Source organism: Pleurodeles waltl, chromosome 11 (assembly GCF_031143425.1).
Source record: "Pleurodeles waltl isolate 20211129_DDA chromosome 11, aPleWal1.hap1.20221129, whole genome shotgun sequence".
NCBI classification, from domain to species: domain Eukaryota; kingdom Metazoa; phylum Chordata; class Amphibia; order Caudata; family Salamandridae; genus Pleurodeles; species Pleurodeles waltl.
In genome coordinates, this window is record NC_090450.1 from 156,059,689 (window position 1) to 156,081,386 (window position 21,698).

Genomic DNA, 21,698 nt, shown 5'->3' on the forward strand with positions numbered 1-21,698 from the left:
AGACAGGAGTCATGTGGTATGGATGGTTTTGCATCAGGAAATTACACTAGGCGGGTTAAAGGCATTTTTTGCCTCTAACCAGCCTAACATAAATTTTTGGTGCAAAACCCCCTTCACCCACATCTCCACCCCCACCTGGCTAAAATAATTTTCCCAGACACTAGCCCACCCTTCGCCGGCTTGCGGGGTTCCATAAATTTGGCACCCGTCTGGCACTCTGGAGTGACGCAAGTCAGCACTATATTTTTTACGCAAAACTGTGTTTCTGCAATTTTGCATCAAAAAGGAAAAATATGGGCCTTAGTCTTCAGAAAATATACCAAGGCGTCTTCGGCAGCAGAGCAAGTGGGTGGGAAAAGGGTGACAATTGCTTTTCTGTAAGAGGGCACCACCTACTGGTTGAAAAGTTCCCTTACATGTGCTTCAACAAATGGTCGACAGCACACAATTCCAAGGAAAACATACACAGCACAGAATAATTAAACGAAATTTAATATCAGCTATGTGCCAGAGTGTTATGCAGGCCCACTGGAATTACTCGATTCTGCAACTGTGATTTTTTTTGCATAATTATTATTGATTTGCAACATAATCCGTCCTATGATGCACCTTCTGCAGATTTTAGCAAAAACATTTTTCTGGCACAATCCGATAAAACGTTACTGAAAACGTTGTGATGTGTTGCCACAGTGGAAGCCCATTTGCAAAAGTTGGCTAGTTATCTTTTAGTTGCTTATTGCTGTATCTGGTTGTTAAGCAACTGGTACTAATAAGGTGAAATATTTGACCAGAGAGCATTATGGTGAGTAAAAATGACAAAGTAATGAATAATACCGTCACAAAATTTGCTGCATTATGGTGCATTATTTATCTGTTCTTGCGCCATAATTTACTCAACCCCTGCCGCATTATTCTAGTGAACCTGGTTTCATGAAATAATCGAGCAACGCCTCCTTTTCCAGGAAGACGCCTCATTCATTTTACCAGATCAAGAAGGACGGAGTGTGCTTCGCTTGGTATGGATTCACGGTTCTGCCCTCTGCACAACATTAGGATTTCAAGGAAAGACAGCACAAACTTTGTACAGAAAAAGAGCGAGGAAATAATCTCCATTTGGTATTTAATATGCAAGCTGTAGATCAGGGAACAAAAAGAACAGCGCACAATTGTAAAAGAAAGTTGATCAAAGCCAATGATATTTCAGCATGAAGCCTTACTCCATGTGCTTCTCAGGGGCATGTTTCTGAGGCACTGCAGCGCTCTAAAATCCACAAGGGTCCAAGGTAAACCTGGATCTCACCAGCGAACACAGACGATCTTGAAACTTTTAAATTAGAATGCGAGGCATAGTAGAAACGCATTACATTTCGCACAACTTCTTCACAGGAGTATATAATTACCCCCACCTCTTAAACAAAAGTCAGAGTTTAACACAAAAACGGGTATGTACACGCCTGCGGTACAGACTAGTCCATAAGTTGAATGAAACTTGTCATAAATGAGAACATGTGGAAAACACAGACCCAATTATAAATATGAGAATGCATCTTTCTGGTATGTTTTAGGGGGAACTTGGGGGCATATTTACAAGCCCGTACTTCTACCGAAGCATCACTTTTTGTGATGCTCCAGTGGCTCAGTGACCTCTGCCATATTTCAAGGTGGCATTAAGCCACTTTTTGTGGCTTAACTCTACCTTGTAAATATGGCTGGATGACACATTTTTCTACAGAGGAGGGGCATGCAACAGGTAATGCTGTGGGCGTACCCAAGCAAAACCCATTGCTTTCTGACACTGCCCCAGATTTACAAGGAAATCTAAATATGAGGCAGCTCCAAAAACTAACTTCACCCGAGGGGTGCCGTTAGCATGGATTAACAAGGAGAAATACTTCTATTTCTCCTCACTTTTGATTTTTCAATGTGTGCTGCATTCTGTGCGTACGTAGAAAGAGAAAAAAAGCCATTAATGATTGTCTATGTGCAGGATGGTGTCCTGTCTTGCCCATAAATGATCTTTAATTAATGACGATTTGCTACTTCTATGTGCATATGGGGAGGAAGGGACAACTTCCTGCACATAAACAATCATTTCTGCAACACAGGCACCCCTGCACTATGGTGCAAGGGTGCCTGTGTTCATGCTAGGCAGCTGAATTTAGCGCCTGTGCTAGGGGTAACAGGGGAGTGCTGAGGTTTTGTAAATACAGTGAATCGCTGGTTTTCTGAAGTGATGTAGCACGGCACTGCCAATTTTGGCACAGTGTTACACCATTTCCTTGTAACTATGCCCCTTGGTGACTGCAAGGTACGTTGCTTGGAAAGGGAGTTCCAGTAAGTATGACTGTGCTCCAGTAAAATAACTGTGCTGCAGAGGAATATGTTGCTTTTTTGTTAACACTGTATAATATAGGATATAGCAGCCAATGTTTGTTGTCTAGGGTGGAGGAGAGAGCAGAGTATATGCACAATAAAGCATGTGTGATGACAAGATAATAATAAAAGGGGATTGTCTTGAATACATTGCTTCCCCAGTAAAAATAGAGCCACCCCAGTGTCCATCGCATTGTTTGTTTGTTGTGCTGCTGCTGAATGCTGGCCACTAAGCAACATATGTTATGTTTTTCGTTGCTTCTCTCTGTGCAGCCACAAGATAGCACTCGTCCTCAGTTAGGTCAAGGTAAACAGGAGAAGGTGAGCAGCAAAACTGAATATCCAGTACATCATGTTTATTTATACCCAGATAACCTGTGCTGTTGGGCTACAATTATTCCAGACAAGGCCGGTTGTTTCAGCGATGCAGCACTGAATAACTGCAACAACCTTTGATTAGAAAGGATTTAGAATACTGAATTCAAAAATATGAATGCATTGTAGATTCAATGGAATTACATTGTGCATAAATTAAATGTATTGTATTGCCTTATTTATCCCTGTAGTTTATAGCGTACAAAAATGGACTTAATTATCACTGAGGTTACACAATGAACCATATATGATGTGAAATTTGGGTACTTAAGAAGGTGCTGGAACAAACATCAATTCATCTGTTACTGTGTCTTGATTTTCCTCTGTCAGTTGGAGCAGAAAGGTGTGGGTCAACAATCTCCAATTAATGGGTGGCTTCGGTACAAGTTGCCGAGGTGCCCACCCACTGTACTGTTTGTACAGTGCAGGCTAGGGCTGCTGCTGTCTCGTACATCTGGCACGGGTTATTACTCTTGGTGCTGTTAGACAGCTGCTGCTCACTTCAGCTGCCTCCAGTGCAGATAAACTACCAAGAAAGTGCTACTGAGTGCCAGCAACGGCAGCACACACATCAAGCTAAAAACAAGCAATGGCAAAAGAAACGGGACAGCCTCTTCATGATGTTAATGACATAATTGTGCACGACGTGCCATCGCCATCTTAAATTGGGCCAATATACATAAATAATCATAAAGCTAGCAATTTTCTCTGTGCATTAGCAGTGCGTAACTGGATGAAAATAGTTGAGTCTCTGTGTGACAGGGGGCAGAGAAAGGCACCCTCTGAAAACAGCCTTTAGCATTTCACCTCAATCTTTGAATGCACAGCAAAAGTAATGAGAGAAGAACATGAATTACAGTCCTATTTACAGAAATGGACCTGGAGCGACCGGAACATCCATCGCTCTGGCCAAATGCTCTTACAGAAAGGGAAAAGTAGTCCCTAAACAGAAGCTACAGTGGGACAGGTGGAAGGGTACAAGTCTTGGGGCAATTCTCCAGGGGAGTGTACAACTGATAAAAAGGAGGGAAAAAGAGGAAGGACTGACCCCCAGCATGTGTGGATTTTTTAAGGACACTGAAACAAGCAAATGAAAAATCAGAGAGCCCACAAACAAATATTTACTAAATTATGTACAGGAGGTCTCAAATGGTCGACCTAAAAACTTTACATGTGAGGATGAGGCAGGACCTGGGAGGGGGCAGGGTCTCATCCTGAGAAGTACTGAGAAGAACATTGAGGCACTTTTTGGGTCATCCTTTCACAAAGTGCCTCCTCCTCTTAAAAAAACAAAAAAAAAGTTTGCTCAGGTTTTCACACCCCATATTGGACATTGGCTATCCCAAGCCTTGAAAGACAAGTTTGAAATGCCTCGAAAATCAAGCTTGAAATACACTATTGCATTTGTTTCCAGCTCATTTTCCCACCACTGTATGATATGGGGTCTTCACCTGGTGGCCGTGTGAAGGGTGCCGATATTGTGTGACACTGTGTAAGTTGGCTGGTCTGAATTGTGGATCCTGGCATTATAACTCGTGAAAGTTGGATAATGAAATAGAGTGCATGCGCCAATGGCACACCCTAGAAGGGGAATAACATGCACTACTTGTATTGTATAAATTCAGACAAGCACAAAGCAGAATGGATCGCAACTTGATCACTCATTAAGTACTGAACATTACAAAATCAGTATTTACACAGTGCAGAATGTTCACTGGGCATTTGAAATTTGTGGCAATCATGAAATTGGGGCCCTTACAGCTTTATTACAAAATGCCAGATAAATTACATGTATTACAGGACGCAAATAGCACCCCCCATCCCCAGTAAAAATCAGCTTCTCGTGAATAAGTGTTTAAAGGGTGCAAATTTGCATTTGTGTTTTCTTTGCCTTGTCACAATGGAGGATTACATGGTATCAGTGCATTTAGCTCCAACTCAAAGGAACGCAATTAGATTATGTGCTCTGTTTATGGAGAAAATTCACACCAACTTAGACCAGATGAAAACTGGTTTGACAAAACCATTTGGAATGTGCTACCTGTGCACTATTTTGTTACAGAGTCGAACACAAAATGCCATTTGCACCTACACTTTTCTTCGCATACTGATCGAAATGAGGGTCTAAATGTTTTCTGCCAGATATGTTTGCAAAAGAACAATTTTTTTTATCATTTAACAATGGATGCAGTTCATACATTACTACAAATCTCACAATCTACACATAAATGGCCTGAAGAAATACGTTTTATAATGTATAGTGATCTTTCCAGTGCCATTTAAGAAGGTAGAACAAGAAGACTTTGAAAAATGTCCATGTCCTTATTTTCCCACTGCTTTGTGCTCTTTACCTGCAAGTGATATCTAGGTTAGAGATACACATTTGGTGTAAACACAATTTACCACTAAAGTAGGACAAATGCAAAAGGCGAAGAAATCCCCATTAAACTGTTCCAAAGATCCCCTTTTCTCCCCTCACCATTACCAACAAACTTTAACAATAAAAAAACTACAATTAAAAAAACGGAAAATCTAAAGGCACTCTGACCTTTTATTTGTTCACTAAAAACACGTTTAATTACCAACATATCAATGAGCCTGTAGGATTTGTAGGGTCTTCCTCACCCCAGGAGCATGCTAATGAACATACCACTCAGGGAGTTTCTACAACAGACGTCTTTATTCCTCTGGATACAATAACACACTTCTCTCTGATTACATCATAACAGTTAACAACCATACCATAACACCTCCCAGCAAGTAACATAATTTCTCTGTTGAGTCCACTGAGAAGCACAAGGGTACTAGTGCACATAGTCTCACAACACTACATCTCCCCCTTTTTTAAATAAAAAGTATAGACAAGAGTTACATTATATTTCTTCAGTAAGTTGTTGTGGCACTTGCACTAGTCGTCCTGATCAGGTGGTATGCAGTAGTGGAGATGCACTCTAGTTGTGCACTGATGGCACAGGTTCTGTGGCTTGATCTGGAATGTTAGGCGGGATCACCTCATTCATAGTTGCAGGAGCTTATGGATTACAAAGTAGGTGCTCAAAGTGTTACAAGTCCATTATGATGGACTTTCCGGGATCATGCGTCACCACCAAATGTTCTTTGGAAGTCATCACCATCAGAGGATCAACAGCAAACTAAGGCCCGTATTTATGAAAAATGGTGCACAACTGCGCTAAGGCAGTTGTGCATAATTTATTTTTTTAACGCTATTCCCTATTGCCATCTGTGCACCATTTTTATAAAATGATGCACAATGGCGCTAAGGAATGGCTAGCATCTTAAAAAAAGACACTGGCTGGTGAGGGATGACAGTAGGGGAAATGGCGCTAGTGGATCAGAAATGACTTTATGCTGGTTAGCGGCAAAATATCTGCTGCTAGTCAGCCTGCTCCATTTTTTGACCCACAAGAAGCCAAAAAATGACTCCTGTCTAAGTATAGACAGGAGTCCTTGCCCCTAGCCCAATGCCCACCACAGGGGACCAGTGGCCCCTGGGAAGACCTACATACCCAGTGCCAGGCAGGGAGCCCCATGTAAGGGGACACCAATGGCACACCACACACATACACATACAGCTACCTGCAGCTTACCTGGGATGGGCTCCCTCTCCTGTAGTGTCACTATGGTGTGGGTGGTGGTGTTGCTGGGGAATGGGGTGGGCATCTTTGTGCCCCTTCCATGTTGTTCTTCAAAGGAAATGGGCCTACCTGCACTTTAACAACTGGTCTGACCAGGTGTTAAATAATGGCACTAAACCGGCTTAGCGCCATTTTTTAGGTCCACCTCCCACTTGCGTCAGGTGTTAAATATGGCGCTGGGGGCCAGCGTCAAATTTAGGAAGTAGACATCTACCTTGCTTCTCATTGATGAAAGGTGGGTTGGCACTTCTTAGAAATGGCGCTAACCCCAATATTTTGATGCTAGTCACCCATACAGTACTACTACATACAGTACTACATGTTCATTAATTAACAGGGATGCTCAAGTCTGTGTGTAAAACTTATGCATCACTGGTCTGTGTGAATCAGCGTATGACTTGCTGACTAAATTATGACACTGGCCACCTCCAAATTAATTATTGTCACACAAGTAGCAACAAATTACCCAGATCACCTGCCCATGCCTACAGCGCAGCTCTCGACTCCCAATATATCAATATATGACACTCTGCCACATAGTGTCTAACTCTAACATGGAACAAAATGTCAGCCTCCAGTCAAGTCACATATCAGATCACGTGCCAGCACATCATACCTTGCAATGAGTCCAACACACAGGAGTCAATCACACAACAGCTGCAAACACTACAAAGGACAAACATTAACACTTACTGGATACGTCTGGGTCCGCAAAACGAGCCACTTCACCAATTATGCTCAATGTCTGCTCACTGTACAAAACTTAGAACAACAAATTACTGTGTGAGAGATTTTATATGATAGAGCTGCACATCAGGCATGTAGACACACCAACAGACATAGTATAGCAAACATGCATTGACACTGTCACTCCAGTGAGTGATAGACACACATATGCACACATGCACTGGCCCTAACAATCATGTGGTGCCAAACATGATTACTCAATTTTGTGCTTAGTTAATTCTAGAGGGTACTCCAGTTCATCATTTGTAATTATGAGAGACATGCAATGCCACATTCCTGGTGCACTGCAACACCAGTGACTCAGGTGTTGTGGATTGTGCATCAAGGGACAATGAGTTACTGTGTGATGCTCATGTGGGTTGATTTGCATTCAAGAATTATTGTGCTTTCAATGGTCCATTATATGTGTGCCACTGCTGTATGTAGGTTACATATGCCACATTGGCAGTGTACCCAGAGCCGTATATGCCCCCTGTGACAACATGACGGCAGGGATCCTGTGTGTTACTTGATGACAATGTTACTCTAAACATGGATTGACCATTTATCTGATTCAAAATATCAAAAAGATGTATGCTGACAGTGTCTAATTTGATCATCCATGAAAGAATGCAAGGGCACAGGTGTAGTCATTGACCTGAAATGTGTTACTCGGGCCCTGTGTACCTATATTAGGTATTGTAAATCACACTTTGCCACATTCATTAATTTAGGATTGCTAAGTTGGGTGATCTGTGGTAATACAACCGAACTGACACTATCCGCTAATTAAAACATGGGTTAGCAAATGTCCTACTTCTGCAGTCATGATGAGGTAGGTCTCTTTTTGAAAGTACCTTGGAAAAGGCAGCACTCACATGAATGCTGGCCTGCTGATCTCAGCATACCACCATGTCTGTGATAGCCTTCATACTGAGAAGGTAATAATTGAACATATGCTGCACTATATCAGCTGAGGTGTACCAAAAGTAAAATAACAACCTATTTCGTCACTTAAATTGTATAATGGAACCAGTCACTGGTCCCTTGGACAACATCATGCAAATAAATAGTTTGTGACCACGCATTCATAAAGAGCAGGGATCCCATGATGACCCATTCACTTTACAAAATTGTTTGGCTATAAATTTACACAGATGGTAACTGCACCAGCTCTTTACCAGCAATTGCTCCCAAGGCAAAAATGTTGTTGGGCCATGCTACAGAATGATAGGATTTCAACACCTACTCCGAAAAGCCACAAGATGAACCTGTTTTGTGCTACTGCAATCTGGTAGCATCCTGGCACAATTGGATTTGGCCATGTAAAAGTTTATCTGTCCAGACGTAAACACACACAAACAATGAACTTAGGGCCAGATGCGTCTTTTTTTGTGCTGCATTTGCTTTGTTTGTTTACGCTACAACTATGAAAATTAGCACAAAAAACTTGATTGTAGCAAGTGTGCTATACTTTGGCATCCAGAAATAATGCAAATGCTGCACAAACAAAGTAGAAATATCGGCCTAAGATATTAGCAGAGGTTAGAAAGAGCTTTGTACGTATGGCCATGAATACTGTTCAGACATGGTTAAAAAAAACTGGGGACTTCATTGGTTCCTTGTATTAGCATGTGAAATACATCCCATTCCTGGTACACTCACAGGCCCTGAATCATAAATTTGTTTGTGCCGCATTACCATCATCTCTTGACGTCAAAGCAGCACTAATTTACAAGATAAAGTTGTCTTTTGTAAGTTTGTGCAGCTTTAGCGTCAACAAATGACGGTAATGCGTTGCAAAACTTGTATAAATCAGGGCCACAGTTTGTTCAACTTGCATTCCATATGTCCACAAACATTGCATGCAGCATGTCACAAAATATGCTACTGTCCCTCCAGAGCATTGTACTGTACACATTAGTCACATTTGCACTCACCAACAGGGCCACCAATCACCACACCCAGGTGGTCCTACAGGTCCTGCTCTCTGGCCACTAGGTCAGCCCAGCAATGTTTCAATTGGTGGTCGTTGCGCTGGCTGTCTTAGGTGGAATAGTACCTTTGCCCACCTGAGCCTCCTTTCCTCCGTGTTATATGCCTGTATCACCCGGCCCCCAGCCTCCAACATCAGGGAGAAGAATCGGCACACCAGCCACACAAAAGCCCCTAGCTCCTCCTCACCCATTCCCCCCTGACGTGGTCTTCCCAACATCTCAAACAAAATAGGATAGGAAAGGGTAAAGAGGAAAAAACTGGGGAAGGAGGTATGAAAAGGAAACGTAACTAACCCACAGACAGCCCAACAATACCCCAACTATTAATACCCACAAACAAACTCCCAACAGTACAAAGACAAATCTAATCACAATGAATGACAAAAAAAACTTACACAGATTAACACATACTCTTACAAAACAACAGAATACAATAGCAGTAGCACACAGGAGACAAAAGCACCATGTTTACAGAGACAACTCAAGACACAGCCACACAGTCTAGAATAATCGAATAATCACAGACTGCAAAGTGAAAGTGAAAGTACACACCTGTACCATTTCTGTAAACAGGATATCCTATTACATCACTTCCTGTCTCATTTGCGGGGCTTTTTTTAACATTGCGTGCAATTTTATGATGCATACGGGGTTTGCGTCAATATTTTTTGACGCATATGCATGAAAATTCCCCTGCATTCAAGGATCAATACATTTTTAATAGATAACCGATTTCCTGGGTTGTGGTGTTGGAATTAACACTAGGGACCAATCAATGTATTATGGGTGTGAGTGTCATTTTTTAAACGCATATACGTTATATTTTGACGTATATGTGTCTTTTTAGATGCGTTTGTGTAAAAAAATCTGTCTTAAATTGTGTTTTTGTGATTTTAATTTTTTTACATGCATGCAGCCTATAACTATACAAAGATAGGATGGTATGACCTGCAGTGTGTGTTCTAGTGATTGGGCACATGTGGCAGACCATACTTCTGCGGACCAAAATACTCATGTTGTTGTGCCGGATTAGCTCTCTTAACTGATGCAACAGCAACACATACTTTTAGAATAAAAATTGGTATTTCCTAGTTTGAGTAGGTGTTGCATCAAAAAAGGACAGCAAGGCTATGCAACTAAACAAATAGACTCATGGCCTGTGTGTTTATGTCTGTGAATCGGCTCTTAAATTTGTTGTTGTGCCTCTGTGGGAACGTCACAAGAACATTGCATGTATGAATGTGTTATAATTGTGAATCCCCATCAGATGCCATTCATTGAGGTACATCAGTCATAATATGTGTTTGTTATATTTGTTGCGTCTTATGCTGTTGTGTACTTCCTTGACTTTGGGGACAAAACATTTCCCATGATGAACTATACACAGGATAGATAGAGGACAGTTGATAATGGTTATGTCAGATTTGTAACCCATCACATGTAATGAAATGTTGAATACCACTTCATGGTCACTTGTGTGTATACTACCCATGAGTCCATCATTTGAACATGCTAGGTAGGTATAGTGTTTGTAACACAAAGTCTCAAATCCAATCCTAAAATTGTTATGTACACCACAGTTTGAGTCATGTAAATGACCTATATTTGTCCTGTGGCTGTGGAGAACCAATAGACGATACTGCATGCATTCACATATTTCCAGTGGTTCATTGTACAGTGGTGTCCAGTTCAAGTGTTTGGCCATGTGTACCCTGTGCCAGTATTGGCCTCCATGTTGTCACAGTTACATGCAGGTCTAGTCATGAGTCTGTGGAGCCAATCCTTGAATTAACAGAGTATCCTTCAAAGCAGAATTGACCTAAAGCCAAAGATCAACTAACAACACACATGGGGATAGTATAGCTATGGCACTTCAGAACTTTTGTAAGGCTGACGACAGATAAACCTTGGTGTGCTCAAAAACGTTATGGATCAGTAATAGGAAACAGGGAGGTTTCATCACAACATTTGTTCACATGGTGGGCTCTAAAATTCCCACTGCAACCGGGAACATCAGTGCCTCTGTGCTGATTATTCTCACAGTGAGTCACCACGCAAGCCACATCAAAAGGTGACAGAAGAAGTGAATCTGTGTGTGGACTGTCAGGGCACAAAAATGTTTTGTCCTTACATACACATTAGCAACCCTTGTTTGTTGTGCTGTAGGCACCATACCAAATCCATGCATATAGCCATATCACACTGTCACTGTTTGGCACTAATGAATACATGCAAACCCAGACAAGGGATGGGGGCTGGATTAGGCCATTCGAAAACATGTCCCTGAACAGAATACAATAAGTAAACTGATTAAACTATACTATGCATTTGAAGATTCATCGTAGACTTACCAGACACAATACTGCAGGAGGAAACAGAGGGCATCGAAAGCAACTATGAGACAAACGTAGCCACAGGGAACCTGTGGCCCATATTTATAATTTTTTAGTGCCACATTTGCGCCGCTTTTTGATGCAAAAACAGGGCAAACTTACAAAATACAATTGTATTTTGCAAGTTTGCGCCACTTTTGCGTCACAAAATGACGCAAATACGGTGCTAAAAAAAAGTATAAATATGGGCCTCTATGTTTAACACAAAGACTGGAACCATTCTGGCGAACAGGATGCAGGCTCTGTCGGGAACAAACATGACCAACAAAAATACACAGTGAGCAGACTCTGACTGGGATAAGCAGGAACAGCACTGTGGGAAATAAAAACAGTTTGTGCTGTGGTCTGCAACGTTACACAACCCCTCAAGGGCTATGGTACACAAGTGATTTGTACACCAATGCACAACAAGGAGATTCAGAAAATGATTCTAAGCAGTAACAGGCAGCAGCAAGGGCAGGGCAGGTTGAAATGGCTGGTCTGCATGGAAGAGCTCATAGGTGTGTGCACCTTCAGTCTCTCACAAGTCCTGGAGTTGAGAATCAAGTTCAAAGGGCCAACTGGACCTTTCACATGGGAAGCAATGGACAGCTGATTACAGGTCCTACCGACTACCAGGAAGTGCATTATCAGACCTGAAGTCTAGGCAGACTGATGAACTATGACTATGGCATGCCATACTGAAGAGGGAAGCCCACAGGAGTCAGAATGGGAGTCTGGGTGTGTGTAGATGAAGATTCTCAGAGTACAGATAGTCCATTTACAGGGCCCCCTAGAGAAGGGTGGGCAGAGACTAAACATGGCACTGGCAGGACTTATTACCTGGGATGTACTGCGCAGGGCATGTATTGTGAGTAATGCTTGTCATACCTGGGGCACTTGTGCTATCCATTTTCAGGTTTGATGCACTTCTTGTCACACATGCTCCTTGCAGAGATAGCTGATGTCACACTTACTGCTGTCAAGGGTCTGGTCATACATTCTTGTTACCAATGCAATTGCACATCCACTGCCTCATGTATGATGCACTTTTTTACTTTATGATTGATGGTGTCTTAGTTGGATGTCATATGCTGCAATGGACCATGTTGCAATATGGACGTGTCTCATAGCTGTGGTCCTCTGATATTACCCTTCAAATGTGAAATGGACAGGATATATGTCATTAACACTGTGTGTGATGTTTGCTGTACATTTATACCCATCAAATGTGATGTGGCTTTTTCAGTATGCAAACTTGTAATTCTGCAATGCTCCATGCTCCGATTATGATTCCTAGAGATCATGTGATGCATAAATAATTACCCAGAGCATGATTGAGTGATGAAGTGAGGTGTTTAATTACATATGATAACAAAGTGGTGATGGTGACTATAGTTAGAAGAAGTTTTGTATGATCTGTTCTCTCCAAAGCAATCCTGCAGCTGTGTTTGGATGTTCCCCCTCATTTTCACGGACAGCATCTTCCTCTTCCTCCTCTTCAGGCATTTATTTATCACGTCCATAGAGGGGAATGTTCCTCCTCACAAAAATGTTGTGCAGGATGGCACAGGTCAAAATGATCTTGCAGACCATTTCAGGGGAATATAGGAGGCTGCCTCCGGTGATGTACAGGCACCTGAATCTGGACTTCAGGATGCCAAAAGTCCTCTCAACTATGGTGCGTGTCCCACGATGTGCCTCATTATAGGCATGCTCTGCTGCTGTGCTTGGGTTGGCAATTGGGGTCATGATCCATGGCTGGATCCCGTAACCCTGATCAGCTAAAAGAGAACATGAGGGTAAGTATTTGGTTGTTAGTTGCACTGTGATTGTCACTTTGCATGGCAGTTGTTATCATGTGTCATCTGTGACTCATCTGTGTTTGTGGTATTGTATGGGATCCCAGGCTTCTGTGATGTTATTTCTGCATTGGCTTGTTTAACTATCAAAACTGGTGTTTCGCTGATTGACGTGATATCAGTGGTATAGTTAGAAACTTGCAGTTCAGTGTGTATCTCCCATGTGTTATGTAATGTGAAAGAAGTGTCCGTGGGCCTTGATTGGAGATGACATGATACTTCCACACACACACATTCGATTACATGGTGATGGTAACATGGTTGCACTATATGGCCTGAACATTCCATCCAATTTGACATATATAATTGCAGGTGAAATGCAACAGTGAGGCCCTTTGATTTGGCTAGGTGACAATGCACAACACATGTCCATAAGTTGGCAGCACTGAAGTGTTTACAATTGACAATGCACAATTATCCCATGTGTGACAAGTTCTATGTCAACCTATTTTTGTGCCCTCTCTGAGTTGGCTCATGTGCAAACGTTACATACAGTACTGAAATTGCTCCAGTTAAGCTGGGTAACTTGGTTGTGGGGGTGAAGGTTTTAGTGTTGGAAGGTCCATCTGCCTGTACATCTGTTATGTATGTGGGAAATTGTCTCAATCCGTATGTGTAGCAGTGTGAACTTTGCATTAGTGTCACATCCACATGTTTTGATGGCACAGTCCGCTTCCTTATTGGTAGCGGGCAATGTCACCCGAGGAGTGAAGTGAGATGTTGGTACTGCTTCAATGATTCTATGCCATCTTCATTAGAGTCAGCGTCATCATGCTATGTGTCTCATGGTGTTTGACCTGCAGCAACATACATTACACACCCCTTAAACAGGACGTATTGCTTGAAAGGGTGTGGGATTGAGTGTTATTGATGTGAGATTGAAAGGTTCATCTTCCACGTTGTACTGACAGTTAAGGCCGTGTCTTTGTCACTGTGTGGTTTTAAATTGGTCCTGTGTGGCTCTAGAGTGGCATCTCTTGTTATTTGCATCTGTCATTTGTCCATAGGTGTATATCCCATTGGGTCAGGATATCAAACATGACTACCAGTGTCACACCTCAGTGTCTTCCTGGCCACGTGTCAATGTAGTGGTGTATGCGTTGGGTGTCTGGGGTTGCTGTGCTGTGTGTTAATAACTAGGTTTCTGTGCTTACCAATGAGTAGGCCATTGCCATATTGTCCATATCGTCCATCCTGGAAGTACTGATTGATGGTGCTGTGGTGGAAGATGAATGAACCAGGATACTTTGCCATGATGTTGGTGAACAATTCACGGTGATCCACAGTGGCCTGCACATTGATGGAGTGTGTGTGCTTCCTGTTGCAGTATAGGTGCACGTTTGCAGCAGGTGGCACAATCCCGAACATGTGTGCAGTCAATGGCACCAAGCCGTGCGGGAAGCCATGAATTTGATAGAACCCCTGTTTGGTCTCCTGTTGCTTCTGCTGTGTGTTGGGGAAGCTGATGTGACGGGGTGTGAGGGAGATGATGGCATCAAGTACCTTGGGAAGGAAGGCAGAAAATGAGGGCTGTGTGATCCCAGCAACCAGGGCACCAGTGTTTTGAAAAGAGCGACTTGCCAACCTGTGTGGAACAGCTAGCAGCTTGGTCCGCGGTGGAATGATGTGGGGTGTCTGCAAGCTGGGTGCCAACTGTGGCTCAATGTGGCACAGCAGCTGCAGTATGGCTTGCCAGTTAAGTCAGTACCTATGGATGATGTCATGTTCCCTGAAGCCCTGAAGGATTGTCCTGGTCCTGAATATCCTCTCCTGCCTTCTGTGTTGCCTTTGGGGTCCATGTTGGTGTGGTGGTAGCTGCTGCTATTGCTCCTGTGCTCTGCGTCTTCACGCATGCTGAATGAGTATCACCTCCATGTCTTCCTTTTTGAGCTATGATGTTGCTTGTGTGAGTTTTCCGTAAGTAGTGGTGTGTTTGCCCCATTTTAACACCTGCCCTGACCCAGGTGTTAAATTTTGGTGCAAATCGTGATTTGCACTATTTTCCGGCTCCGCCTCCCAGCCATGCGTCATTTTTGCGTGGTTGGATAAATATGGCGCACGGATGTTTAAGTAATTTTTGAGATGGGAATGCCTACCAAGGCGGTTTCACACATCCAGAAAATACTGGGATATTTTGACGTTAGACAGGTCTAGCGGGAAAGTATAAATATGGTGTTAAGTTTGTGCCGAATTAGCGTAAAAAACAATTACGCTAATCTGGCGCAAAGGGAGTATAAATATGGGAGTAAATGTCTTTTTAGGGCATATCTACCTGGCAGACCTCATGTTATAAATACTATTTAAATTGTACAGTACGAAATTGTGTATAGTGAGACTGGGATTTGAAATCCCCCCCCCCCCCTTCAGACATTGGATTTCCTGAATTCTCACATTAGGCCATTCTTGCATAGGCTCTCAGAAAAAATGTTACAGCATTTTGTAGATGTGGGATTTAAAGGATTTAAAGTAGTGTGTTACTATACAACCAGCTGATACAAGGCTTGTGCTACTGCAACGCTTGACCGCTCTTCACTGGGCACATCACACTACCCCTGTTACTCCTTCTCCTCTTGCCAAACTACGGTTCACTATCACTGTGCACCTCACAGCACCCGGCAGGTCCTGTGACATACTGCTCACACTGCTCCCCATTTCTCCTGCAAGGAGATGCTTTCCTACCTACTCCAGACTGTTCACTAAATTGTATGCAGCCAGACTAAGGTACTTGAGCCAGATTTCACCAACCCAATGATGAAGCCAAAGAGTAAAGTGTAAGGTGGTGAGCTTATTATACTACATATTTGAAAATGACAGGGCTGAGAATGCACATCTGAGGCTCAGATCTTGGAGTAAGATTGTTTAAAACAATCAACACCAAGGGGCAGATTTACAAATATGTCGCTCAGTGCAGAGAAGTAGTGAAAAAGGTTGCACTGCGTGACGGAGCGAGCAGGAGAGTACCATATCAACAAAGATACAGCACTTTTCTTCCCTCTCTCTAGGGCCGGTGCTGATTTCAGCTGCTGTGCACCACACACACACCTTTGCGCCACAGTGCTCTGGTGTGTGCATGAGTCTAGCATAGGCTTTGTACTAAAAATGTACCCTTCCAGTACAGAATACTATGCTTAGAAACACTTTAAATGTTTCCTACTTTGTATGTGTGCTGCACAGTGCAGCACCCATGCAAAGATGGAAAAGAAAGGAGAATTTAAAACAATTCTCCCTTTAACACCTGTTTTTAAATGGCATAATCTTTTAGTGCAAAACCCTGTCTACTATTGTTTGTAGATACAGTTTTGCGTGATAGGGCATGGGTTGTTGCATGGGAACACCCATGTACCACCCATGTAATACCCCCTTGGTGCTAAGTAACACAAAGCAGTGCTTCATGCTGCGTTGTGTTACTTTTAGGATACTTTCCAGCATGAAACAAATTTTGCACCTCAAAACGAATTAGGAAAAAAACATGTGCTCCTGTGCTGAGGACGTAATCATAATGTCCTGGCACCGGAGCTAGGAGGGAGTGATAGCGCTCCCTCCGTGGGCTTTTCACCTGATCCCCATGGAAGGGCTGGAAGGGGAACCACTTCCCCTTCCATCCCTGGCCCCCTTAGTGACATCTGATGATGTCAGTGAGCGATCCGGCGCTGACCTCATCAGAGGCCGCCTCCCATCGCGCTGATCGGAAGAGAAATGCATTCACATTTCTCTTCCGATCATGTGATATGGCCTGAGAGGCTTTAAAAGGAAGGAAAGGAATTTCCTTCCCTTTGAAGTCTCTCAGAGCATTTCAGCAGCCGGATCGTGAAGCCATCTGGCTGCTGAAATGCCCATTAGACACAAGGGATAATTTTTGCTGGTGAAATTGGCATAAGGGGAGTGACCCCTTGGTCAGGGTAGCTCACCAGGGGGCAATTATTTTCAAGGCCTTTTCTATTCCCCCTGGGGCAGATCGGCCTATTGTTATTAGGCGCCAGGGATCTTTTTTTGGGTTTTTTTTGTGTTTGTTTTTCAGATGAGGGGAGTGACCCCCTTAGGAAAGGGTCGCTCCCCGGGGGACAAATTATATTTAGGCCATTTCTGCCCTATTTGTATTAGGCCAATCTGCCCCCAAGGGGGGCAGAAACCACTAGACACCAGGGATTTTTATTTTTTTGCGTCACTTTCACGCAAGGGGAGCGACCCCTTATGCAAGGGTCGTTCCCCTAGGGGGTAAATTAATTTTAGGCAATTTCTACTCCCCTTAGGGGCAGATAGGCCTATTTCTATTAGGCCAATCTGCCTCCGGGGCAGAAACCACTTAGGCACCAGGGATTGGTGTGTGTGTATGTTTGTGTTTTGTTTGGGGGCAGCCCTCTGAGCAAGGGTTGCTCCCCATGGGGGCACATTACTGTTGGCCATATCTGCCCCCCTTGGGGGCAGATCGGCCTAAATTTGGAAAGCCCACCAGAGACCAGGGAAGATTTGTTTTCAAAATAAGAAGGTGGGGAAATGGCCATACTCCCACCACAAATAAATGGGTCTAGAGTTGTTCTGCCCACCAGAGGGCAGATGGGACAATTACCCCCAATCCACACCCGGGGGGAGCAATAGTTTACTAGATGCGCCAGGGAATTAAAATAAAAAAACTGGGGTGGTGGCTACCAACCAGCATGGGCCTGGTTATGCTCCCACCCCAACAGAAGGGGGTAACAGTCTTTCAGCTCTCCACCCTCACACTAAAACATCTTATCCCATGGCAAGCAAGAGGACTTTTGATTATTTTGGGTTTTGGTTTTACATTTTGGCCATGAGTGCTTGGCTAACTCTCAAAAACGTCCCACTTGGAATGGTGAGGGCTGCACTTTTTGGACTTTGGGACCCTGCCATGTAGAAAAATCCACAAGGCCTAGACACATCTGAAAACTAAACATCTGGGTGATTCCAGGGTGGTGTGCTTCACATGCACCCCGCACCATTTTCTTACCCACAATGCCCTGCAAACCTCTAACATTGCTGGAAATCACACTTTTTTCCCACATTTTTGTGATGGAACCTTCCGGAATCTACATGAATCCACAAAATTCCTACCACACAGCATTGTCTCATATATACCAATAAACATTCTGCCGCACTTGTCAGCCTAAATCTTTTTTTTTTTCAAACTGCCCTTTTGGACCCACTTTGGTTCCTCCTCAATTTCAACATGTTATTTGCTCTTCCCTGTCACAGGCACTTGGCCCACCTACACAAGTGAGGTATAATTTTTACCGGGACACTGAGGGGAACGTTTGGTGGTAGGAAATCTGTCCTGGTGCCGTGATTCCACACAGAAATATGGGAAAAATGTGATTTTATAGCTCAATTCGAGGTTTGCTGAGGACACTAGGGGATCCACGCAAGTCACACCTCCCTGGATTGTCTTGGGTGTCTAGTTTACAGAAATGTTTGGGTTTGGTAGGTTTCCCTATATGGCTGCTGAGGCCAGGACCTAAAAGACAGGTACCCACCCCCTGCAAAAACAGGTAGTTAAGTATTTGGTAATTTTGATGTGTCCACATAGTGTTTTGACATTTCCTTCCGCAGGCACTAGGCCTACCCACACAAGTTTTTATCGGGAGACTTGAGGGAATGCTGGGTGGAAGGAAATTTGTGGCTCCTCTCAGATTCCAGAACTTTCTGTCACCAAAATGTGAGGAAAAAGTGTTTTTTGGCCAAAGTTTGAGGTTTGCCAAGGATTCTTGGTAACAGAATCTGGTGAGAGCCCCACAAGTCACCCCATCTTGCATTCCCCTAGGTGTCTAGTTTTCAAACATGCACAGGTATGGCAGGTTTTCTTAGGTGCCGACTGAGCCTGAGCTAGAGGCCAAAATCCACAGCTAGGCACTTTCCAAACAGCACGTCAGTTTTCTTTGGGACAATGTGATGTGCCCATGTTGCGTTTCCAGTCACAGGCATTAGGCCTACTGTTGGAACTGGCACTTTTTGCAGGGTCATCCCAAACTTTTTGCCTCCTTCCTCCTATGTTTCCTGACCTATTTTTGTTGGCTTTTGAACTCTGAGCACTTTACTACTGCTAACCAGTGCTAAGGTGCATATGCTCTCTGTGTAAATTGTAGTGTTAATTGGTTTATTCATGATTGGCATATTTGATTTACTAGTAAGTCCCTGGTAAAGTGCACTCGAGGTGCTCAGGGCCTGTAAATCAAATGCTACTAGTGGGCAGGCAGCACTAGTCGTGCCACCCACATAAGTAGCCCTATAATCATGTCTCAGACCTGCCACTGCAGTGTCCCTGTGTGCAGTTTTTAAATGTAAATTAGACCTGGCAAGTGTCCCCCCTTGCCAGGCCTAACCCTTCCCTATCCTACATATAAGACACCCCTAAGGTAGACCCTAGGTAGACCCCATGGGCCGGGTGGAGTGTATGGTTAAGGTAGGACAGGTACTATTGTGTTTTATATGTCCTGACTGTGAAATACTGACAAATTTGGTTTTCACTGTTGCAAGGCCTATCTCTCTCATAGGTTAACCTGGGGACTGCCTTTAAACATGATTAAAGCATAGATTCCCTTTGAGGGCAGATAGACATGTGGAGTTTGGGACCACTGAAGTCACAATTGTAAAATATATCTTTTAGTAATGTTTATTTTGAGATTGTGTGTTTGAAAATGCCACTTTTAGAAAGTAAGCATTTTCTTGCTTGAACCATTTCTGTGACTCTGCCTGTTTGTGGATTCCCTGTCTGGGTTAGTTTGACAGTTGGGCTGTTTGCACCTCTCTCCAGACAGTGACACAAAGGGGGCTGGGGTGTAGCCTGCATATTCTGATGAGCCATCTGTGCAAGGAGGGAGAGGAGGTGTGGTCACAAAGTAAGCCTACTTCAAAGGCCAAAATGGGTATAAGAAGAGGACCCAAAACCACAGACTTTAGAAACTTCTTGGGGTAGACACTCTACCTAAAAGACACTTCCTGGAGAAGAAACTTGTAACCAGAACCTGCATCCTGCCAAGAAAAACTGCCTGGCTGCCCAAAGAACTCACCTGACTGCTTTCTGTGAAGGACTGCTGCCTTGCGGTTGCCCTGTTGCCTTGCTGCTCTCTGGCTGAGGTGAAGAAGTGCTCTCGAAGGGCTTGGATAGCGCTTGCCTCATGTTCCATGAAGTCTCAGGACCAAAAAGACTTCATCTCTTCAAGAAGGACTCCTTGTTCGGTGAAATTCACACAGCCTGCCAGAAACGACGCACAGCCTGCACCGCAGTGAAAATGTCACTGCACGCCGAACCGGAACGACACAGCCCGACTTCGCAACGAGAAGATCGACGCAGTGCCAGCGTAGTGACCGGAAATTTGACGCACGGCCCACTGGATTCACGCATAGCCAAGCCAGAACAACGCAGCCCGACTTCCAGAGAGGAATCAACTCAGCGCCTGCCGTGCCGTAGAAAATTAGACGCACCGCCCACCGGATCGACGCAGTTCCTGTGACTTCGTCCTGTCAGCGCAGGAAATCCACGCACCATCCCCGGAGTATCTGAAAACCCCCAACCCAAAGAGGATACATGACTGAGAGCCAGAAATCAATGCACAGCCATCCCCGCGTGGAAACTAAACAACACATTGCTGTGTGCGGCCTGAGAAATCGACGAACACCCCTTTGTTTCTAGCTTCTCCTCCTCTGCTGCCTTTTGCAGAGATTTTTCACACAAACCAGGTACTTTGTGCTTGAAAGAGACTTTATTTGCTTTTAAAAGACTTAAAACACTTTATAACACTTTTCAGTGATATCTCTACATTTACTTATTGCATCTTTGATCGTTTTGACCTGCATTTATCCAGATAAATATTATATATTTTTCTAAACACTTTGTGGTGTATTTTTGTGGTGTTATATTGTATTATTGTATGATTTATTGCACAAATACTTTACACATTGCCTTCTGAGTTAAGCCTGACTGCTCAGTGCCAAGCTACCTAGGGTGGGCAGAGGATAATTTGGATTGTGTATGACTTACCCTGACTAGTGTGAGGGTCCTTGCTTGGACAGGGGGTAACCTGACTGCCAACCAAAGACCCAATTTCTAACAACTACCCACGCAAGTGAGGTACAAGTTTTATCGGGAGACTTGGGGGAACAAAGAAAAGCAGAACAAGTGTTATTGCCCCTTGTCTTCCTCTACATTTTTTCCTTCCAAATGTAAGACAGTGTGTAAATAATACGACTATTTGATAAGTGCCCTGCAATTCACATGCCAGTATGAGAACCACGGAATTCAGAGATGTGCAAATAACCACTGCTTCTCAACACCTTATTTTGAGCCCATTTTGGAAATACAAAGGTTTTCTTGATACCTAT